The 14,530-nt window shown below is 37.5% G+C and overlaps 1 protein-coding gene across 3 annotated transcripts in view; it reads left to right on the plus strand.

Moving 5' to 3' along the window:
• LOC138709315 (uncharacterized) overlaps positions 1-14,530 on the plus strand; it is a 124,228-nt gene that overhangs the window by 12,480 nt on the left and 97,218 nt on the right. The window contains exon 1 of one of the 3 annotated variants that reach the window (XR_011334907.1): positions 12,389-12,642. The exons of the other annotated variants lie outside the window; for them this stretch is intronic. The gene's annotated coding sequence lies outside the window, so the exon portion shown is untranslated. Of the gene's footprint in view, positions 1-12,388; positions 12,643-14,530 lie in introns of those variants that run through there. 3 annotated transcript variants of the gene reach the window in all.

Genomic DNA, 14,530 nt, shown 5'->3' on the forward strand with positions numbered 1-14,530 from the left:
ACGTTTGCAAGGTGATGCATTCTGATATCATAACATAACTTCGTGACCAATTACACGATGCGAGCATGAATTTGGTGTGACGACTGGCGGCCATTTTGCGGGTGCGCGAAAATTTACAGGCAGTAGGCCTATATCTTGCAACTCCGATGTGTTAGCGCTCTGACTTTTATGTCCAACGAAAGATCTCGTCTAGATCTGTTGGTACATATTCACGTAAAACCCACGGCTGTGTCCTCAACACATTTATTTAGCTTTGTTGTTTTATTTATATTTGTTGTTTTTTATCTTTTTTTATTTGTAACTGCTACCCAGGTGAAAACCCATTCGTAGTTAATAAAATATTCATCCGTTTAGTTTTAATTTCTATGTATGAAATTCATCGTCAGTCAAATTCTAGTTATGAATCTTCCGAAATGAATTTGTCATCACTAAAGCCTCGTTCACACTTTTCAAGTCACGTAATTTCAAGTAACCTGAATTCAAGTCGTAGTTCAGACATATTCTAGTTATTTTGTTTTCAAGTAGGATAAAATGGCGTCGATGAAACTTGTGCAATTAGGAATTTCTGTAGTAGCAAGCCTCCGTGCCAGGGAAATGATAAATATATTGAAGAAATGGAAGACGCGTTGTTCAGTATGGGTTAGGAATTGGATTAATAAGAGAAATACACGACCATTGACCATTACAAATAGAATAAGTGAAATCTTCAAGCAGATTTAATAATTCTTAATGCAAATGTAATCAAATATAAGCAGATCTGATTTACCAAAATTGAAAATGATTATCTTGAAGCTGTTACAGTTCCCAAAAAAAAATATCAGCCACATTGAACTATGCCAATTTCGACCGATGAATGTCATCCATTCAAGCAACACTCTTCTTAATCTCTCCTTTCTTCCTCAACTTCTCTGTCTACAGTTTAATGGTTTTTGTCTTTCATATCTCATCTGTGTACACGTTAAAATCTCTGCTGTTCAATTCTTCAATGGACTCTTCCTTCCTTGGCAGCTTCGTTTGCATTTCTGTCACGATACTTTGCAGTTTCTATAATTCACAGACCTTCGTGGGTTTTATACAACTTCAGAAACTCAAATATTTGGTAATTATATAACTTACTGTTTCCTATTATTTTTACGTTCCCAGTAGAACAAGAAAACTATCAGCTGTTAATTTAACACTCTTAAAACAGCTGTTAATTCAAATTCCCGCGCTTTTCTCTTTGAATTCAAGTTATCAAGTGACGTTCACACTTTTCATGTTGTTTCAAGTGTCCTTTCAAGTCAAGTAAAAAGTAGAAAGGGATTCAACTTCACTTGAAGCTTGAATTCAAGCCATTACTCGACTTCAAGTCAACTTGAAACATAGTTCACACTTTTCAAGTTCGTCGAATCAAGTGACTTGAATTCAAGTTACTTGAAAAGTGTGAACGAGGCTTAAATGTAGGACTTTATACCACAACATGAGGAAATTAGTTTAATTGTGCTTAGACTGTCGTTACGTCATGAATGACGTGAAGCCTGAGGTATGGCCAGATTACAACTGAAATGTGTTTTGTATCGCAGCAATTGATGGGGGGTATGTTTCTCGTGCGTAGGGTTCAGTGTTTTCACATTACATCGCGATTCGTTGATTGGTTAACCACATAAAGCTACAATCTCACCCTGCTTATACTACAGCTTAGTTCCCTAACATGCACCTCCATTGCTAGCTACACTCGCTCTCTCTTTCAACAACGACCACTCTATGGATAGGCCTACCTAACCTTGTAGTCTGTGTGGGTAAATTCCTATCTTTAGTCATCACTAGACAGTGGATGCGGGATGATTTATCGTTGAATGTAGGTGCACCTTTACTATATGTTACATTTTTTCATTCAGACCATTGGCTCAACAGGTTTTAAACGTAAACAGACGACGTCAACATGCTACTGTATCTCCGTACTGTTAGAAGGAAAAGAAAAATGCCGTACTGTAGCACATACCTAGGCATCATTGATGGAATTACTAGCGTTGCAGTAAACGACTATTCGTAAGTTGTCGAAGCTGAATCCTCTTCGCCTATCGCTTAAACAGTTTTTGTATCGAGAGAATTTCTGAAGAAAAACTCTAATTAATTTCTTTAGAGAAATATTTGTACTGTGCATCATGTTGCATATGTATTTGCAAAACTTTTCCCGCACAACTAAATGATGATGATGATGATGATGATGATGATGATGATGTAGATGGTTCCTCAGATTTCATTTCAACGCATTTCCTGTGTGATGTACTGTTGCAATGTTTCTCTATAGCCTGAGTTGTTCTGGTTTTTATTTCAATTTTACATACATTACACACGATATTGTCTTCGTTAATACATAAAATGTCACTCTCACACTTCTTAATTGCATTTCATATCTCTGAGCGAATTGAACGTTTTTCCTTCGACATTATGAATGAATCAACACAACACTATTCAACGCATACTAAATACTTGAGCAGGATAACACAACTGCACGCATTGCGTTGCAATATTACTATGAACGCTGTTGTACTCGCCAGGTACACAAAAGGATGACGCGGCACGTGCCATATACTCCGATACGAAACAACTTAACTTTTCCTCAAGTCATCCCGCATACACTGTCTAGTCATCACACATACAATCCTATATATCCTACCATATCACATATCATGATAAATTGAATTGAATTGAATTGAATTTACGGGAGGGGAACACTATGACCCAGCATTGCGATCTGTTACGATCTATTGCGCTAACCCTCAATTTAGGCGAATTCCCAAACCTACACCGGCTGACTACACTAAGGTTCGCTGCGTACCCAGGTATCGAGCAGGCAACCCCCCTCATTCCTAGGCCAGCCCCCTCCGTGCGTCGTCAGCCGGCGATCGGGGAATGCTATGGAATGATGACGAAATGGAGAAATGGTGACGAAATGATGTAAATGCCTAATTTGAGGAAAAACGGGAGAGCCCGAGAAAACCCCAACTGCGACCTTGTCCGCCACAAGTGTCACTATGGATTTTTTAATGAAAAATCCCAGACCTGACCGGGACTCGAACCCAGGCCGCTTGCGTGACAGTTCAGAGGTCTGACCACTCAACCACCGCAGGGGTTATCATGATATATTAAATTACATCACATAATATACCGTAAGTTTACAGATAGGTCTACCACAACCATAAAACACGTCACACATCACACGTCACACGTCATATGTCATATCACATATCACTCACATCACATCATAAAGTATCGTATCGCATCACATTACATTACATTACATTGCGTCATATCAAAGTCTTGGTTCCAAAATATCTGTTCAGAAGAGTGTTGTTGATATTTATTATAGCCTATAAATCAGGTCTGGACGCTATTAATTAAGTTGAGTCACTGCGGATTTCCCGTTAAATTCATTACACTTTCCCTAGCTGAGAAGAGTAGACTGGCAGTGACGGATTGAGTCTTAATTTTTACGAACTTTCGGCTCTCGCTGGTCGCCTGAAAACTATTACCAATTCACAGTGCCCATTGTGCGCTTGTTTATAAAGCAATGTAAGCGGAAAGGACATGGGAGGGGTTTCAGAGTTCCGTTCCACTTCGCCGTTGTGCCCAGCGCTGAGTATAAATCATTGTAATATTTTTTTCTCTCTCTCATAATCACCATCATCTTAAAGTATCGGACTTTTTCAAGTCTGTTGTGGCGCTTATTCAAGTAAGTTTAATTTCTTTTTTGGTCCTCCTATTTTTTTTCTACGTGGCGCCCCTCAACCGGAGTGTGAGATATGCCATGTAGACCTACCAATTACAGTCGAACACATTTTATTGCATTCCAGAAAATATGACCATGACCGTCGACAATATGCAATTCGGCCGACTCTGCGTGACGTTCTTGGAAATGATTTTAATTGTGCAAATACAGTTCTGAGATTTTTATCGAATACAGGACTTGACATGATGATTTAGTTTTTATTGACCCTTTTTCATTAAGCTCCGGACCCTTTACATCTGGAGGTTACATTTGTTTTACATTTGTTTTTTACATACTTGACATTTCGGATCTTTTACATCCAAATATTTTATAAAATTTTATTGTTTTAAAATGTGGTATAAAATTTATCTGTTTTGGCCTTTGTTTTTGTATTTATTGGTTCGTTTTGATTACTACCTAGGGTCTGAGAACTGCTCACTTTTATGAATTTTATGAATCACCTTGTTGACACTGCATTTGTGTCCTCTTTTTTTACTGTGACAATGTTCCAAATGTTTTTTTTTTCATTTATTAATAGGCAGTTCTCAATCGATTACGAACATAGGAATAAAACAGGATCCATAACGCCACGCACAGTGCACACGTCCTAATTTATATAAAACACACAAATAGGCAGTTCTCATATCGATTACGAACATAGGAATAAAAACAGGATGCAGAAAGCCACGCACAGTGCACACTTCCTAATTTATATGAAACACACAAATAAGCAGTTCTCATATCGATTACGAACATATTATAAAAACAGGATGCAGAAAGCCACGCACAGTGCACTCTTCCTAATTTATATAAAACACACAAATAGGCAGTTCTCATATCGATTACGAACATATTATAAAAACAGGATCCAGAAAGCCACGCACAGTGCACACTTCCTAATTTATATAAAACACACAAATAAGCAGTTCTCATATCGATTACGAACATATTATAAAAACAGGATCCAGAAAGCCACGCACAGTGCACACGTCCTAATTTATATAAAACAAATAGGCAGTTCTCATATCGATTACGAACATAGGAATAAAAACAGGATGCAGAAAGCCACGCACAGTGCACACTTCCTAATTTATATGAAACACACAAATAAGCAGTTCTCATATCGATTACGAACATATTATAAAAACAGGATGCAGAAAGCCACGCACAGTGCACACTTCCTAATTTATATAAAACACACAAATAGGCAGTTCTCATATCGATTACGAACATATTATAAAAACAGGATCCAGAAAGCCACGCACAGTGCACACTTCCTAATTTATATAAAACACACAAATAGGCAGTTCTCATATCGATTACGAACATATTATAAAAACAGGATGCAGAAAGCCACGCACAGTGCACACTTCCTAATTTATATAAAACACACAAATAAGCAGTTCTCATATCGATTACGAACATAGGAATAAGTACAGGATGCAGAAAGCCACGCACAGTGCACACTTCCTAATTTATATAAAACACACAAATAGGCAGTTCTCATATCGATTACGAACATATTATAAAAACAGGATCCAGAAAGCCACGCACAGTGCACACTTCCTAATTTATATAAAACACACAAATAAGCAGTTCTCACATCGATTACGAACATATTATAAAAACAGGATCCAGAAAGCCACGCACAGTGCACACTTCCTAATTTATATAAAACACACAAATAGGCAGTTCTCATATCGATTACGAACATATTATAAAAACAGGATGCAGAAAGCCACGCACAGTGCACACTTCCTAATTTATATAAAACACACAAATAAGCAGTTCTCATATCGATTACGAACATAGGAATAAGTACAGGATGCAGAAAGCCACGCACAGTGCACACTTCCTAATTTATATAAAACACACAAATAGGCAGTTCTCATATCGATTACGAACATAGGAATAAGTACAGGATGCAGAAAGCCACGCACAGTGCACACTTCCTAATTTATATAAAACACACAAATAAGCAGTTCTCATATCGATTGCGAACATATTATAAAAACAGGATCCAGAAAGCCACGCACAGTGCACACTTCCTAATTTATATAAAACACACAAATAAGCAGTTCTCACATCGATTACGAACATATTATAAAAACAGGATCCAGAAAGCCACGCACAGTGCACACTTCCTAATTTATATAAAACACACAAATAGGCAGTTCTCATATCGATTACGAACATATTATAAAAACAGGATCCAGAAAGCCACGCACAGTGCACACTTCCTAATTTATATAAAATACACAAATAGGCAGTTCTCATATCGATTACGAACATATTATAAAAACAGGATCCAGAAAGCCACGCACAGTGCACACTTCCTAATTTATATAAAACACACAAATAGGCAGTTCTCATATCGATTACGAACATATTATAAAAACAGGATCCAGAAAGCCACGCACAGTGCACACTTCCTAATTTATATAAAATACACAAATAGGCAGTTCTCATATCGATTACGAACATATTATAAAAACAGGATCCAGAAAGCCACGCACAGTGCACACTTCCTAATTTATATAAAACACACAAATAAGCAGTTCTCACATCGATTACGAACATATTATAAAAACAGGATCCAGAAAGCCACGCACAGTGCACACTTCCTAATTTATATAAAATACACAAATTGGCAGTTCTCATATCGATTACGAACATATTATAAAAACAGGATCCAGAAAGCCACGCACAGTGCACACTTCCTAATTTATATAAAACACACAAATAAGCAGTTCTCACATCGATTACGAACATATTATAAAAGCAGGATGCAGAAAGCCACGCACAGTGCACACTTCCTAATTTATATAAAATACACAAATTGGCAGTTCTCATATCGATTACGAACATATTATAAAAACAGGATCCAGAAAGCCACGCACAGTGCACACTTCCTAATTTATATAAAACACACAAATAAGCAGTTCTCACATCGATTATGAACATATTATAAAAACAGGATCCAGAAAGCCACGCACAGTGCACACTTCCTAATTTATATAAAACACACAAATAAGCAGTTCTCACATCGATTATGAACATATTATAAAAACAGGATCCAGAAAGCCACGCACAGTGCACACTTCCTAATTTATATAAAACACACAAATAAGCAGTTCTCACATCGATTATGAACATATTATAAAAACAGGATCCAGAAAGCCACGCACAGTGCACACTTCCTAATTTATATAAAACACACAAATAAGCAGTTCTCATATCGATTATGAACATATTATAAAAACAGGATCCAGAAAGCCACGCACAGTGCACACTTCGCACACTTCCTAATTTATATAAAAAGCACAATCCATTACGAACACAGGAATAAAAAAAGACGCAGAGAGCCACGCACAGTCCACACTTCCTAATTTATATTTTGCCAATGTCCCGAAATTAAAATCAAACAAAACTCATTAGAATGTACGACAACAGGTCACTGTTGACACATTGTGTGAGCCGGATGTGAGTAAACTGCCTTTTGATTAGTGTTGAAATACCTGTCACTTCCTTGGCCTAGTTTGATCCAGGAACCTCATCATTTCCTGACATGACGCCGAGGCTCAGCGAGCGGAGACGAGAAGTTGGTTAAGGTAGGATTGCAAGTGCCCCACTTTGAAACACGGTACAATAAAATTAACACCTTAGTAATAATTAGTTGCGAATTCTTGAGAGCAATCAACATGGATATGAACCAAGAGAGGAACGACCGAAACGTGGATATAATGATGAATAGCATTCATGTTGTAATTCTTAGCAACGAACCACACGCTTCTTTAATTTGTTTATTTAATAACCTCTGTCAACTGTGAGGAATTGGGGCTAGCAAGATAACATTTTGCGAAATGAGGTCGAGGATTCGCCAAGGAGTACCTGACATTCGCCTCAAAATTTGGAGAAACTTGCAAAAGTAATAATTAAGTAAATCAGTCAGATATTTAGGCAACCAGTAATCCATAATAGTAACCATTTATAATAATAATAATAATAATAATAATAATAATAATAATAACAATAATAATAATAATAATAATAATAATAATATGTTAAATGTTATGTTTTATTTAACGACGTTCGCAACTGCCAAGGTTATATCAGCGTCGCCGGTGTACCGGAATTTTATCCCACAGGAGTTCTTTTACATGCCAGTAAATCTATGAGCCTGTCGTATTTAAGCACACTTAAATGCCATCGCCCTTGCCCGGGATCGAACCCGCAACCTCGGGTATAGAAGGCCAGCGCTATACCAACTCTACCAACCAGGCAGACTAATAATAATAATAATACTAATAATAATAATAATAATAATAATAATTATTATTATTATTATTATTATTATTTTATTATTTATTTTAGCTGGCAGAGTTAAGGCCTTAAGGCCTTCTCTTCCACTCAACCATTAGTTAGTGAGTGACTAATGTGACCCCTAAAGTAATATGTAAATTACTCAGCAATTAAAACTATCAACTAGCTATTAAGTAAATCACTAATAGCATAATTCATTCTTTCATTTTCGTTCACTCATCGGTCACTTAATATATCTCCCTTTATGTATTTGTTGAAATTTTATCTAAATTAATTATCGTTCACTCATTAGGCTCAAATCTTCTTTTATCTAATCTACTTGTACTCTCATGCGAATTAGGATCTAAAACTGTTTAATTAACTAATTAATTTAGTCATTAATTCGTAGCATATAATATTTTCTAACATTTCTGGAGTTAGTCATTCGTATAAATGAGACTGTCTACTTCTTAACGACTTGTGGATTGATTGATTGATTAATTAAATTCAACATAACTAGTTGGTCAGATATAATCAATCAGCCATACATTTAATAGTATTCGAATCCGAAAATGACACTTTCACATTATGATACTTTGGCTGTGTTCCTTCATCCATGTCAACCAGTTACTGATGCGCCAAAACTTCTGACGACGCGGAAAATATGCGAACCACTACTGTAGATCGACCGACATCATCTGGCTGACCTTTCGCCCAGCCGCTAAGTTCGTCCTTATCAGCGTGTTGAATTTCTCTCCGGGTCTTCAGTGTTGTCACTTACTTTCGATTAGTGGTCGACATAACATAGTTTTCACCATCTTTAATGATGATTTTATCAGACGTGGCAACAGAGTAACTGACGCAATCATGAGAATCGTACTCCAGTTGCAATTAGCTTGGCACTACCACGTCCCAGCTGGTAGGTGATAAGTACTGCACTAGCGCTCGATTTTCTTGGCCAAAGCCACAGAAGTTTCGATAGTACAGTAAACAGCACATAAGTCACTTACCGGCAGCGTTCATCAGTGGGTGAACCAGTCAGTGAAGTAAGTCAGTCAGTCAGTGATACTTAGGATTCTTGTTATGTAGTGATTGCTGTGTTTTCCTGTGCGCCCAGCCAAGATAAACGGATTCGGTTCCCACGGAGAGCAATACATTTTAGAAGGAAAATAATGATATGCGATTTTCATAGCACGAGGAAATAAAACCGTTGGATCCTTGTTTTTGCATTTGCATGAATGACGATGAATAAATAAAAACTTCTATGACCGTTTCTCAACCCTTGGCAACAGATATCACAGTGATAACGGTTGGGGGGACGTCTGATGGAGAAGAGTGGATAAATCTCGATTCATAACCTCGCTGGTCCAAACTCTTCTCTCTAATGATTCTGTCAACATACTTAATTGGAGGTACATGAATTAAAATATGTATAAATTGAATCGAGTGTACTTTAGATGAACTAATGTCCTGTGAAATGCTCGACGTTAGAAACCAACTTTTTAAATTAGGTCGTCTCCGTAAGTAATGTCGATTTTTTTAATTTATGTGTTTCGCATATGAACGGTATACTTCCATCAAATCTTTCCGTTTGACTGGCCCACCTTGTATTATCATGACATAGCTTATTTGTTAGTGCATATGATTATATATTGTAAGATTTATTTCCACTGTGTGCATATTTAATCATTTCAGTTTAAAAATGTCATATTCTGGACATATTCTGATGTATATTTTTTTATACAAAGAATGGCACATTCAGCAATTCTCCGAAACTTAATAAATAAGGAATTATTCACTCCCCGTGGAAATGCGGCATTATGCATATCCCATTCGTTTTAGTTCCACGCGAGCCAATTTATCTGAAACAACAACAAAAATGGAAGCACAATGTTCTTCACTGCAAGAGTCCTTAGTATCAAAATGCTATTGATTCTTTGGAACTGCAAAAATGTTTCTGAAAAACTTCAGTCAATGCCTGCAAAAAATTCTGGATACAATTGTTTGTAAAATAGCAAAATTGTTACGTGGTGAAGCAGCAGCATTAGAAGAGAATTTGACGCAAGAAGAAATATGAAGTTTATCTCATACACCTTTGTCTCTTGTGTTATGGACAGGTTCTAAATGTACAAAAATCAATTTTCTGTTGGGTGTAAGAGCTTCACCATGGAAAACATAAAGATGCCAACAGTTTCCCGAAATTCTCAACCTTAATGTGGTTAAAATATAGACATTTTATTCTTACGTAATATTAGTGAAGCTCAAGTTAGTTGCTTAACTGTGTTTTATTGCACAACTGTCAACAAACTGTACATGCATTGGGGTTTAAAAACCTGCCATCTTTTCATTTTTTTGTTTTTCGTAATTTATATGGCGTGTTATAGTGTATATCCATGTATTGTGGGTCCCTATCACTACGGCATGGCGCGTCCTCAGGTTGCGGACAGAGGAGACGGCCTCCAGATGTGGAGGGTAGCTGCGAATATATTAAATAAGCAGTCGCGGACAGCCGATGAGGGGTGGTCCTCCAGCTTGGGGGTTGGAAGAAGGGCTAACAACCCATCACCGTAAAAATCAGCTTGTTACAAAACCCTAAAATAGGCCTCGGAATAGGACTGATTCTCTGGAACGATCACAGCAAAGAATAAGGTTATGAGATTGAAGAGTTGGAAAAATTCAAATATCTGGAGCAACAGTAACAGTATAAATGACACTCGGGAGGAAATTAAACACAGAATAAATATGGGAAATGCGTGTTATTATTCGCTTGAGAAACTTTTGTCATCCAGTCTGTTCTCAAAAAATCTGAAAGTTAGAATTTATAAAACAGTTATATTACCGGTTGTTCTGTATGACTGTGAAACTTGGCCTCTCACTTTGAGAGAGAAACAGATGTTAAGAATGTTTGAGAATAAGGTGCTTAGGAAAATATTTAGGGCTAAGAGGGATGACGTTACAGGAGAATGGAGAAAGTTACACAACGCAGACCTGCACGCATTATATTCTTCACCTGACGTAATTAGGAACATTAAATCCAGACGTTTGTGATGGGCAGGGCATGTAGCACGTATGGGGGAATCCAGAAATGTATATAGAGTGTCAGTTGGGAGGCCGGAGGGAATAAGACCTTTAGGGAGGCTTGACGAAGATGGGAGGATAATATTAAAGTGGATTTGAGAGAGGTGGGATATTATTATAGAGACTGGATTAATCTTGCTCAAGATAGGGACTGATGGCAGGCTGATGTGAGGGCGGCAATGAACCTCCGGGTTTCTTAAAAGCCATAAGTAAGTAATATTAGTGAAACTGAAGTAAGTTTCTTAACTATGTTTTATTGCAATGTACAAGATTTTTCACAAGTTTCAACAAACTATACATGCATTGGGGTTTAAAAAGTGCCAATTTTTTTTTTATTTTGTTGTTTTTCGAAATCTATATTGCGTATTACACTAAATGGAATTATAAAAATTCGAAATTCATCCTTAGAAGAGGTGGAAGAATTTACATATCTTGGGGAAACTGTAACAAATATAAATGATGCTCGGGAGGAAAATAAAAGTAGAATAAATATGGAAAATTTGCCGGTTATTATTCGGTTGAGAAGATGTGTTCTCAAAAAAGCTGAAAGTTAGAATTTATAAAACTGTTATATTATCGGTTGCTCTGTATGGTTGCGAAACTTGGACTCTCAATTTGAGAGAGGAACATAGGTTAAGGGTGTTTGAGAATAGGGTGTTTAGGAAAATAGTTGGGGCTAAGAGGGATGAAGTTGCAGAAGAATGGAGAAAGTCACACAACGCAGAACTGCACGCATCATATTCTTCACCTGACATAATAAGGTACATTAAATCCAGACGTTTGAGATGAGCAGGGCATGTAGCATGTATGGGCGAATCTAGAGCAGGGAGGCTGGAGGAAATAAGACCTTTGGGGAGGCCGAGACGTAGATGGGAGGATAATATTGAAATGTAGTTTTTGGGAGAGATTGGACATGATTGTAGAGACTGGATTAATCTTGCTCAGGATAGGGACCGATGGCGGGCTTATGTGAGGGCGGCAATATTAGTGAAACTGAAGTTAGTTGCTTAACTATGTTTTATTGCAATGTATACAAGATTTTTCACAACTTTCAACAAACTGTACATACATTGGGGTTTAAAAACTGCCATCTTTTTATCTTGTTATTTTCTGAAATTTATATTACGTATGATACAGTAGTGTACATTTTAAGACTTTATACAGCATATTGTGTGCTTATTTCAAGCTTTATAAATTCATACAAATCCGGGCTCTGCTTTTGGGCCATTATATGTAGTATCTGTGAATGTTGCGAGAATAGATTCCTGTGTAAGTTTAGACGCCTATGTGTGGCAGCATCGCAGCGCTTTGTGTCGCCGCTTGCGACATCTGTCGGCCGGGCGCGCAATTATAGGCGTCGTATTGATTCTCTCCGCCATTGCTAGGCGTGAGAAGTGAATGGCGCATACTGTATGAGTAAGCGACGGTGTGAGAAACGTAGCATGTAGACAGCTGTTCATAGTCGACTGACAGTATTCAGAATTCACTCTTCACAGCCACTTGGACTCCAGGTAGGTCACATCGAGGAATTTAAAATAGGTCTGTTAACCAATTCATCCGGCATTGCGTGCGAAACCGGTGCATTCGTCACATGTTGACCTTGTCACCGAACAATCCTCCGCACTTGTTCATAGTTCTTGTTTTACGGAGTTCCTAAATTTTAACTAGAGACAAAATATGTTTGCAAAAGAAAATACTGAAGTTTGCAACGAAATAAGCACAAAATTACTGAGACATACAAACATTCTAGGTACTTCATTAGATGCAACGCTAAGTGATAACTTTCTGAGGTGCAATTGTAGTGGGTCTGGGTTCGATTCCAAGTAGAAAAGTGAAAATGTACTTCAATTTCATAGCGACTGAGTGTATATCTCTTATTCTGTGTATGTTCCGGCTTTGTGTATATTCTGTGTTAACACAAGTGGGGCTATGAATGTCTAAGGTAGCCTACAATATATCCACAGTACTTATGGTAGAGCGACCGAGTTGAGTCAAAGTGGACTATGGTCGGAAATAGATGATTAAGGTGGTGGTGAAATTAAAATATGCATTCTATAGGCTACACAATTTCTTTGAATTTATTTTCTGTAGACATAGTAAAATGAAACTGAATGGGTTACATATCAGCTTCTTGTCTATGCGGATGACGTGAATATGTTAGAAGAAAATCCACAAACGATTAGGGAAAACACGGAAATTTTACTTGAAGCAAGTAAAGCGATATGTGTTTGGAAGTAAACCCCGAAAATACAAAGTATATCATTATGTCTCGTGACCAGAATATTCTACGAAATGGAAATATAAAAATTGTCGATTTATCTTTCGAAGAGGTGGAAAAATTCAAATATCTTGGAGCAACAGTAACAAAAATAAATGACACTCGGGAGGAAATTAAACGCAGAATAAATATGGAAAAATGCGTGTTATTATTCGGTTGAGAAGCTTGTGTCATCTATTCTGCTGTCAAAAAATCTGAAAGTTAGAATTTATAAAACAGTTATATTACCGGTTGTTCTGTATGGCTGTGAAACTTGGACTCTCACTTTGAGAGAGGAACAGAGATTGAGTATTTGAGAATAAGGTTCTTAGGAAAATATTTAAGGCTAAAAGGGATGAAGTTACAGGAGAATGGAGAAAGTTACACAACGCAGAACTGCATGCATTATATTCTTCACCTGACATAATTAGGAACACTAAATCTAGACGTTTGAGATGGGCAGGGCATGTAGCACGTATGGGCGAATCCAGAAGTGCATATAGAGTGTTAGTTGGGAGACCGGTGGGAAAAAGACCTTTTGGGAGGCCAAGACGTAGATGGAAGGATAATATTAAAATTGATTTTTGAGAGAGGTGGGATATGATGATAGAGACTGGATTGATCTTGCACAGGATAGGGACCGATGGCGGGCTTATGTGAGGGCGACAATGAACCTGCGGGTTCCTTAAAAGCCATTTGTAAGTAAGTAAGTCATAGTAAGAAATAGAAAGTGTTCAGAGATTTTTCTCTTCCAAACCTTTAGACTACGTCTGCTGCAGTAGCATTCAGTGAAGAGTTCACCAGATTTGTATAATACACATTACTGTTTCGATAACAGAAAACCACAATATAAGTAACACAGTAAGTGTGCACTCAATGCTGGGATCTGGCTTTCTATCAACCCTCTTCAGGTATGTGGCTATAAAGGGGTCTGGTACATAGTTTCTGGTTAGCTCAGTCGGTAGAGCGTTGGCGCGCTCAGCACAAGGTCCCGGGTTCGATACACGCCCGTGGAATAATTCTTCCTTGAAACTATTCTGGTCGCAAGACGTTTCTGGTGCCCACGAAAGAGTAGGGTTACCAAACTTACATAACCATTCAGTACTAGAATCAATCCAATTCTTCTTCCTCTACTCATTATC

This window comes from Periplaneta americana, chromosome 11 (assembly GCF_040183065.1).
Source record: "Periplaneta americana isolate PAMFEO1 chromosome 11, P.americana_PAMFEO1_priV1, whole genome shotgun sequence".
Lineage (NCBI taxonomy): Eukaryota > Metazoa > Arthropoda > Insecta > Blattodea > Blattidae > Periplaneta > Periplaneta americana.